This window comes from Falco punctatus (assembly GCF_963210335.1).
Source record: "Falco punctatus genome assembly, chromosome: 4".
Taxonomy (NCBI): domain Eukaryota; kingdom Metazoa; phylum Chordata; class Aves; order Falconiformes; family Falconidae; genus Falco; species Falco punctatus.
The window spans coordinates 99,837,259-99,844,840 of NC_137583.1; the positions used below are offsets into that span (position 1 = coordinate 99,837,259).

The 7,582-nt window shown below is 45.1% G+C and overlaps 1 protein-coding gene across 1 annotated transcript in view; it reads right to left on the reverse strand.

Moving 5' to 3' along the window:
* Positions 1–5,666: 5,666 nt before the first annotated feature.
* Positions 5,667–7,582, reverse strand: part of NEK11 (NIMA related kinase 11) — a 111,481-nt gene continuing 109,565 nt past the window's right edge. The window contains 1 exon segment of the mRNA XM_080383224.1: positions 5,667–6,553. The gene's annotated coding sequence lies outside the window, so the exon portion shown is untranslated.

A 7,582-nucleotide genomic window follows, 5' to 3' on the forward strand; every position in this document is an offset into this window, starting at 1 on the left:
AAGGATATTCTCAGCAGTGTGTCTCAAATACCAGAAATGTAGAGGACAAATGAAGGCAAAGTGGGGCAGAAATCTGCTGAGATGCCCTGCCAGGGTTGTAGGCTAGAGCAGCTCCTTTGGCAGCTCTAAACCATAGCCAGACTTGGCTCACGCAGGACCAAGGGTGACACATCCAGCTCCCTCTCCAGGACCCTTGGCCACCCTTTGTGCTCAGCAGACATACAAGAGCACCAAGCCTGTATGAAATAATAGAGGATTGGCACTGCTCACTAGCCCAGGGCAGCGTGTTAACAAAACCAGACATACTAAAGGAAGGGCTCAACATTTTCCTGGGGAGTGCTGAAATTTAAACAATCATTTTCAGGCAGTCCTCTTCAGAAAGCCCAGCTGGGAAGCCCACCTGCCTTCTCTGGGCCATTGTGATAAGACGGCAAACTATCTTGGGGTGCCTCCTCGCCGCAGGTGGCTGCTCAGCTGGGTCCTCCACAAGCCTTCTGATGTGTTGGGGAATCAAAGGGGGAGACACAAAGAATTGGCAGAAGTCATACATATGAATGTGCACATACATAGACAGTAACCTTTCCTCCTCTGATTACCCTAGCCATAAATGCTTGTGACATCAATACTTTATGAGAACGAACCTTGTGTGATTACCAAGTGCTGCTTCGGAATTGCAAGTGGAGGGAAAGGATTTAACCACCTTAGTTTAAGTGACAGCTCAAGTTTTATAAAGTTGCAGAAGATGGAGTGAGCGAACACCATATAGATAAGCCGTTACTTCTGCAAAGAAGTTTCCTGGTGTAAGACACATTAGATGTGAATTTGTTGCATGGCTGTTCTTGGTTGTATGTTCTGCTTCATGCAAAATAGCATCATGAAGCACTTATTTGTTTTTATTTATATGTGTGTGTGTATGTATGCATATAGATGCACACATGTATGTCTGTGTACATATTTTGTATGCATTTTACACATGTCTATATAAATAATACAAACACATTACATATGTATGCACCCATACAGAATGTAAAAGTGCTAGGATGAAGTGCTAGAATGCTTTAACACGGACAGCTATTTTTAGTTGAGTAAATAAGAACAGGAAACATTTCTAGCGCCTGAGTTCTTGCCAGCTGTTAAGATCTAGCCAAGAGTGAGAGGTGTGTGTAGGTTTTGAAACTAGATTAATTAACATTATGTTTTTACTCCCAGATTATGCCTGATTTTGGCTAACTTTTGCACTCCTCTACATTTTATGCCTTACAGTAAGATTCAGTTTCCAGGTGTTTTCAGTAGGGAGACCAAAGCCTGGAGTATTTTCTGCAGCTGATTGCCAGTGTTGAAGATGTGGTTCAGTGGATGCAGGTGCAGACAGGGACAGACACAAGGACAGGCAGAGGGACGGGGACATTGCCATTGAGGAGAAGAAGAGCCCTTTTACGAAGGAGGTATGCTTGTTCTGTAGCAATTGTGCCAGAAGGTGGGGAAATGAAGATCAGGAAAGAAGGGTTTTCAATGGCCAGGGATAAACTTTAGCCTGAAAAGAGGCTTTAGCAGTAGAGACTTGTACTTGTCCATTTTAACACCCAGGGTTCTCGGCTTACGAAGCCCACCTGGCCATGTGAGATGGCTATCAGGCCTATGCAGTCTCTTCCCAAACTCTGTTCACAGCTAACCACTGCTACTTCTGCTGTATAAATAATGGGGGTTTAACATCTCAAAACATCAAAAAGCTGAGAGGGAGACAGCAGCATATAGAGAACATGACAAAGTCAAACTGCAGAATTTGGTACTCTCAGGGCTCTCCTGGGAATGAAAAGTATTACCAGCTCCCAAAGTCATTTTAGCTGTGGCTGGCTGCGCAGATGTGCGTTGTTCACCCTACCCAAGAAAGTGTTGCCTTTTAAAACGTTGTGGTACGTCATTTCTCTGAAGCTGGAGCATCCTCTGCTAGGGATGCCCATGCATTTTTAAATGAGGCATTTGATCAGTTTGAAAGGAATCAAAACTGTGCATCAGACAGGACCTCTTGGCTTTGATGTGCCAGTTTTAGGACCATCATAAAATTTCTTAAAAGCCTTTACAAGGGCAGGGTGACAAGATTCTCTCAATGAGCATGAAACTTTGCACAGCCTTCATTACAGTAGATCACGGGCTGGTTATCCTCTGCTATTAGTTTGAACTAGAGTGGCTCTGAAAAGCTTCCCCTAAATCAGCTGCTGGGAGAACACAGGGTCCTTTCCCTGCAGCCGGAGTCCTGCTTACATAGGATGCTCAGTTCAGGACAGCAGTCTCTGAAGCTGGTCCCAGCCCCACACTTGATCACCTTGCAAGCAGCGGAGAGCAGCTCCAGCCCCTGAGCTGTGAGGAGCAGGTGGTCTCAGTGACAGGCAGGCAGCATCTGCTGGTGGTGGTGTCATGGCTGGAGGCTACAGGGTTGCCCTTAGCACTAGGCATACTGAGGAGGGTTTTACTACAGGTCTAGACCACCTGAAGGTGGGTAGGAAGACCCTCGCTAAGCAGTGTAACACTGCCTAGGGAAGCTGAGAGTACAGCCTCAAAGGGCTTGGGTCGGGGCTGGGGGGAAGCTCTGGGATTTTTGTTAGTTATTACACTAAACTATAAGTACTAAATTCACATTAAACATCATAATCTGAAATAAAGAAGCAATTGGGAGAGGCACTGAGTGCCTTTTACAAGAACCCTTTAAAAGTACCCACCAGCAATGTGATTTATTCCAGTATTTTTATAAAACAGTTAACAGAACAGTTCTTGAGTTTTGCGAGGTAAAGAAGCAGATACAGATGAAAGATTTGGAACAGCAAAGATGCAGGATGCACTGTATTGTGCAATATTATATTTAAATTATCTTAACCCTAGGACAGGAAAGAGAGCAAGAACTCAAAGCACGAGCAATAAAATATTAAAGCTCTAAGAGACAATGTTGTAGGCAGCAGTTTTTGTAGTCATTGCTATCAAAAGACAGACATTTCTGTTCCTCACATACTTCATAGGTGCTTTATTTTATTAAGTGAGCTCTGAACTGGTTGGCCATGATGAAATGCCTGGTAATTGCCAATTTTAGCTGAGGAAATTAGCAAATGACTCATGGCCTGCAAGTGGTGGGGAGCCTCATCCATCACCTCCAGAGCAGCCTTCACTTTCATACACTCCACTGTTGTTTAACTGAAGGATGGCGTAAAATAAAATGCAAAAGGTCATGAATGAAATGGTTTGGGAGAGATTTAACCCAAGCAGGCACAACCAAGGGTGATACTGATGGTTGGGGTTTTTTTCTTATGGCTGATGTTCAGAGAGGATGTCCTGAAAACCTGATCCCTGCCACGGGGCTGGAGAGGTTTGGCAGGGTGAGAGTCACAGTCAGCCAAGCAGAAGGAGACAGTGCAGATGAGTACCAAATAGGACCGAACTCCAGGGAGCTCAGGGGTTTGTCTATCCTTGCAGAGAAACGAGAATTAGGTACATAATTAATGTAGATGGAACTATTATCTCAGCTGGGAATTTTCTTGCATCTTTAGGTGGAAAATTAAAGCCTGAACAGCCCAACCAAATGCTTCTTACTAAGAAACGGGGGATGGGGTGGGATGTCTCAGCTCATCCAGTGGATTTTGGAAGAGAAGTAACCCATTGCTTATGTTAAGATGCAAACCTCTACTCTTACCCAGGCTAATATGGGGAATGTCCTGGTCTGGAGGAGAGCAGGGAGGGGTGAATAATACCCTAAAAAAATAATTTTATTAGGCAGCAGGGCTGGAAAAAAATGTGTTGCTTAGTAATAGACTGTAACAAGCATGATTTTCCCTTTATAAAACCAGTGCTCTTCTGTTGTTAACTCCATTGACAAAACAGTGTAGGTGGACTGGTGAATCAAACCTTGTGTTTATTTATAAAAACAACCAAACAATAGAGTGTTTTCCCTGGTGAAGTAACTAACTTTAGTAACAAAGTGAGTTTAGTCTGTGAAAATGTAACTACATCTATTTATAGGAAACATACCAGTTAGACAAAACAAAGACCCTTTTGAACACTCATTCCCTGTAAAAATAGAATAGAAGCAGTCAAACCAAGCCTTATTCACTTTCTCATAAAATAACAAATTGATATGAAATTAATGAATATAATATTCTGCCAAAGAATTTTCCAAGAAGTGGAAATACATAAGCAGTTAGGTAAACGTTGTCTCAAACAATGTAACAGCAAATCAGTTACTCCTACATTGAATGGTATAGTAGTTTAGCATTATGGAAAACCGCAGTTGAAAAAAACAGCTTTTCAACTAAATTCCTTCAAGAAAAAAGAGGTCCGAATGTGCTTCAGATTATCACCTTTCCTTGCAAATCAGCAGTAATTATTCTGTCTCACACCAACACAGATACATCTGGAGGGAGAATAAAATAGCCCCACCAAACCTTAATCAGAAAATGTGCGGGAGACAACTCCTTTGACAGTAGACTACTTAACATATTATTTTTTTTCTGCAAAACGTGTAAGTGTTATGTCGTCTTCTGAAGCAACTGTTAAATTACCAGGAAAATGGCTGAACGTCAGTGCATTAGCTTTCTAAATGACCTGAATACATGTTTTTTGTATTTTGGTTTTTGTGTTTCTTATTTGTGTTCTTAAATTACAGTCAGACTTCTGAGTAAGAAGTTTATAGGTCTCTGGTAGGGAAGGAAAAGTGGCTTTTAAAAAAAAAACAACTAACTAAGTATGATTATGGGAAAAACAGCATTTCCCATTGTTTTTCATATATGCTACCCTTCTTACCATTCCCACAGAAAACTGTTTTTACAGTAGATCCCATTAAAGTCCCCCAAACCAGAGGTAAAGATGAAAGTGCGTTAGTATGAGAGCTAACAGGAGAAGCTCAAATATTGCATGAAACCTATTGATCCAGATTCTTTAATGTGCTTTTTCAGTTCTCTCCCCAGAACACAATCCACAATTATTTGACCAACTACATTGATTTTCCTCTCATCTCAGCACTCTCCAAAGGCAGGGGAGAAAGTCAACCACAGAGCAGATGGTTGGAGGCTGCAGAGTGCGTTGGTACTGACACACTGAAGATGCCTTCCTGGCTGCTTTGTCAAATGAAGGAGAGGTCCAGACAGGTGGTGTTTAATTCCCAGGTGAGCAGCTTGGGATTGATTTGGCATGGAGAACAGTAGGAGGTCAGCTCATGGTATGAGGCTGGTTAAGCCAGTTCTAGGTGCAGCAGTCTAACTACGCTTGCTGGAGGTGCCTGCAAGCCAGCAGGGCTGGGCTGGGGTCCCCAGCTTCTGGGACATGCACCTTGGCCAACTGCCCTCTCCTCTCAGGTGTGCTTGTGGTGGCTGAATCGGGAAAAAGCAGGACAAATAGTGAGTGGCAGCATGAAATGGAAGCAATTAGTCACTCTAGCATGGTCACCACTCAGCAGTGACAAACATGCCCTCCTGCTTTGCAGCTCTCTTGTGTTTGGCATCCCAGTCTGCCACCAGCCAGTGCCACATCAACATTACCTCCCTTCCTGCACCCCAATGTGGCAGCAGTCCTCTCCAGCCCAAGCACTTGAACAGGGGGCCAGATGAAGTGGCAGGCAGTCATCTGCGGCTGCTTGGTTTCCCCCCTGCAACCCCCGGCAGGGGGGTCTGTAAATACTGGGGGGCTGGATTGAGGATCCTGGGGGGCTGTGTCTGGCCTGTGGGCTGTAGTTTGAGGACCTCTGCACTAGGCTGACTTGCTGCAGCCCCTGTGGCTGTCCTTCTCTTTGGCTCCCTGCAATAACCCCATCTCATGCCCCTCACAGTGGTTCTCTTAGATGTCACCCAGAGATCAACAAAGAAGGGAAAAACCACAGACTAGATGTAAGTCGAAAAGGAGAGAGGCATGGGAGAACTTGGCAGTACAGCCCTCTGAAGAGAAACTGGAAATGCCTTCTTTGGTGGAGGTATTTCTGCCAGCCCGGTTTAAGGAACCTCATCAAAACTGTATTCCAAGGCCAGGCTGGCTCCTGGGTAGCTGCAAGCCCCAAGACACACATTGCTTAGCCAAACTTCTGTCTCATTCCTGGCCAAACACTTCCTTGGACTTATCAACAGCTCACTGCACCAGGAGACAGAGCAGGTGCATGGGAGAAGTCCATCCCAGGTATGGCAGTGAGTTGCACTTGCCTGTGATGGGCACTGTTTCTTGCAATGAGCAAGCTGTTTCCTGGTCATTTTTCAGAGGCAGAACAGGAATGTTATTTGGTAAATGCAGGCAGAGAAGCTGCCAACTGGAAGAATGTGCTTGGAAATTACTGTAACCACACAGTGATGAGCAAGTATGAAGAGTGTTCAGGAGACTTTGGGAGGAGCAAGGAACTCTCACCTGACCCTGTGGGGAGGGTGAATGATCAGTTCCAGCACAGGGGGCATGAGCCAGGTGCCAGTAAAGGTGTGGGCTGTTTTCTTCCAGGCTCTTCTGACCCAGGATCAACCCGCTGCTGCCCAGAGACTGTTCCTTAAAGTCACTGCCTTCGGATATCACCCCCTTCTCCGTGAAACAAGTCATTCTGCAATCAAGACAGTGTTTCTGTAACGTTGCCAGAAATTCAAAGCAGGTACTGCAAGTCAACGAAATGCTAATTCCCAAAAGGTTAATTAAACTGAGCAGGACTCATAGATGAAATGCAACAGCTGACTGCTGCAATTAACTGTGGCTTTGTGGTTAGCCTTAAGTGGCACTCCAGTGTGGGGGAGTTCCTCAGATGAGTTATTCTGGCACTGTCACAGGTCAGGGTGGTGTCGTGTGTATATCAGTCATTTCATTCTCCAGGAGATGGAAACTAGTGACAACAAATTCAGTCAGCTGGGGGGAACAAAAATGCATTGCTTCTCTGCAACCCCTCTGAACAGAAACTTGTTAACACTGAGTTATAAGGTACAAGGCTCTATTTAAAGCTAGTTTTCTGATGTAAATGTAATATGTAAATACTGTTCATTACTGTATGGCCTTCATCATCCCTTCCAGGTAAAGCTGGAGGGAGAGGACATAAGAACAGTTTTGTGGGCTTGGGAAGGCTGGGCAATACTCTTAGGCAAAACAGAACTTTGCAGCCAGTGACATGGAACACAGAGGAGGGTCGCTTTTTTCCTTTAATATATTGACATTTAGTCTCATCGTGGGCATTCCAGTAAACAGGGATTCAGACCTGCAAATCTTTCATGTTCCACACTGCTGAGAGAGATGCCCCGAATGCCCCTTCCAGGGCATCTGGCAGGAAAAGGGAGGGAGCCAGCAGTCCCCAGTTCACATACTTTGCTGCAAATGTTTGGGCACAGTCTCACTTGCAGGGAGCAAGGCTCGCACTTGCTGCCTGTGTCCTCATGTGGTGGAGGAGCCCTCCCCACCTGCCCGGCTCCCCTCTATCACCACGCAGCAAGCTGAGCTGCCATGCTGCAGTTGCTCAGCTGTGGGCAGTGTTTGGCCCTTGCAGGTGGAGGTCTTTTGCTCCTGGTTCGGGAGAGGGGAATGGTGTGTGCATGTATGCACTGGTTTCCAGTCTGGCTCACTAAGCCAGTGAGACAGATGGAGCCGACAA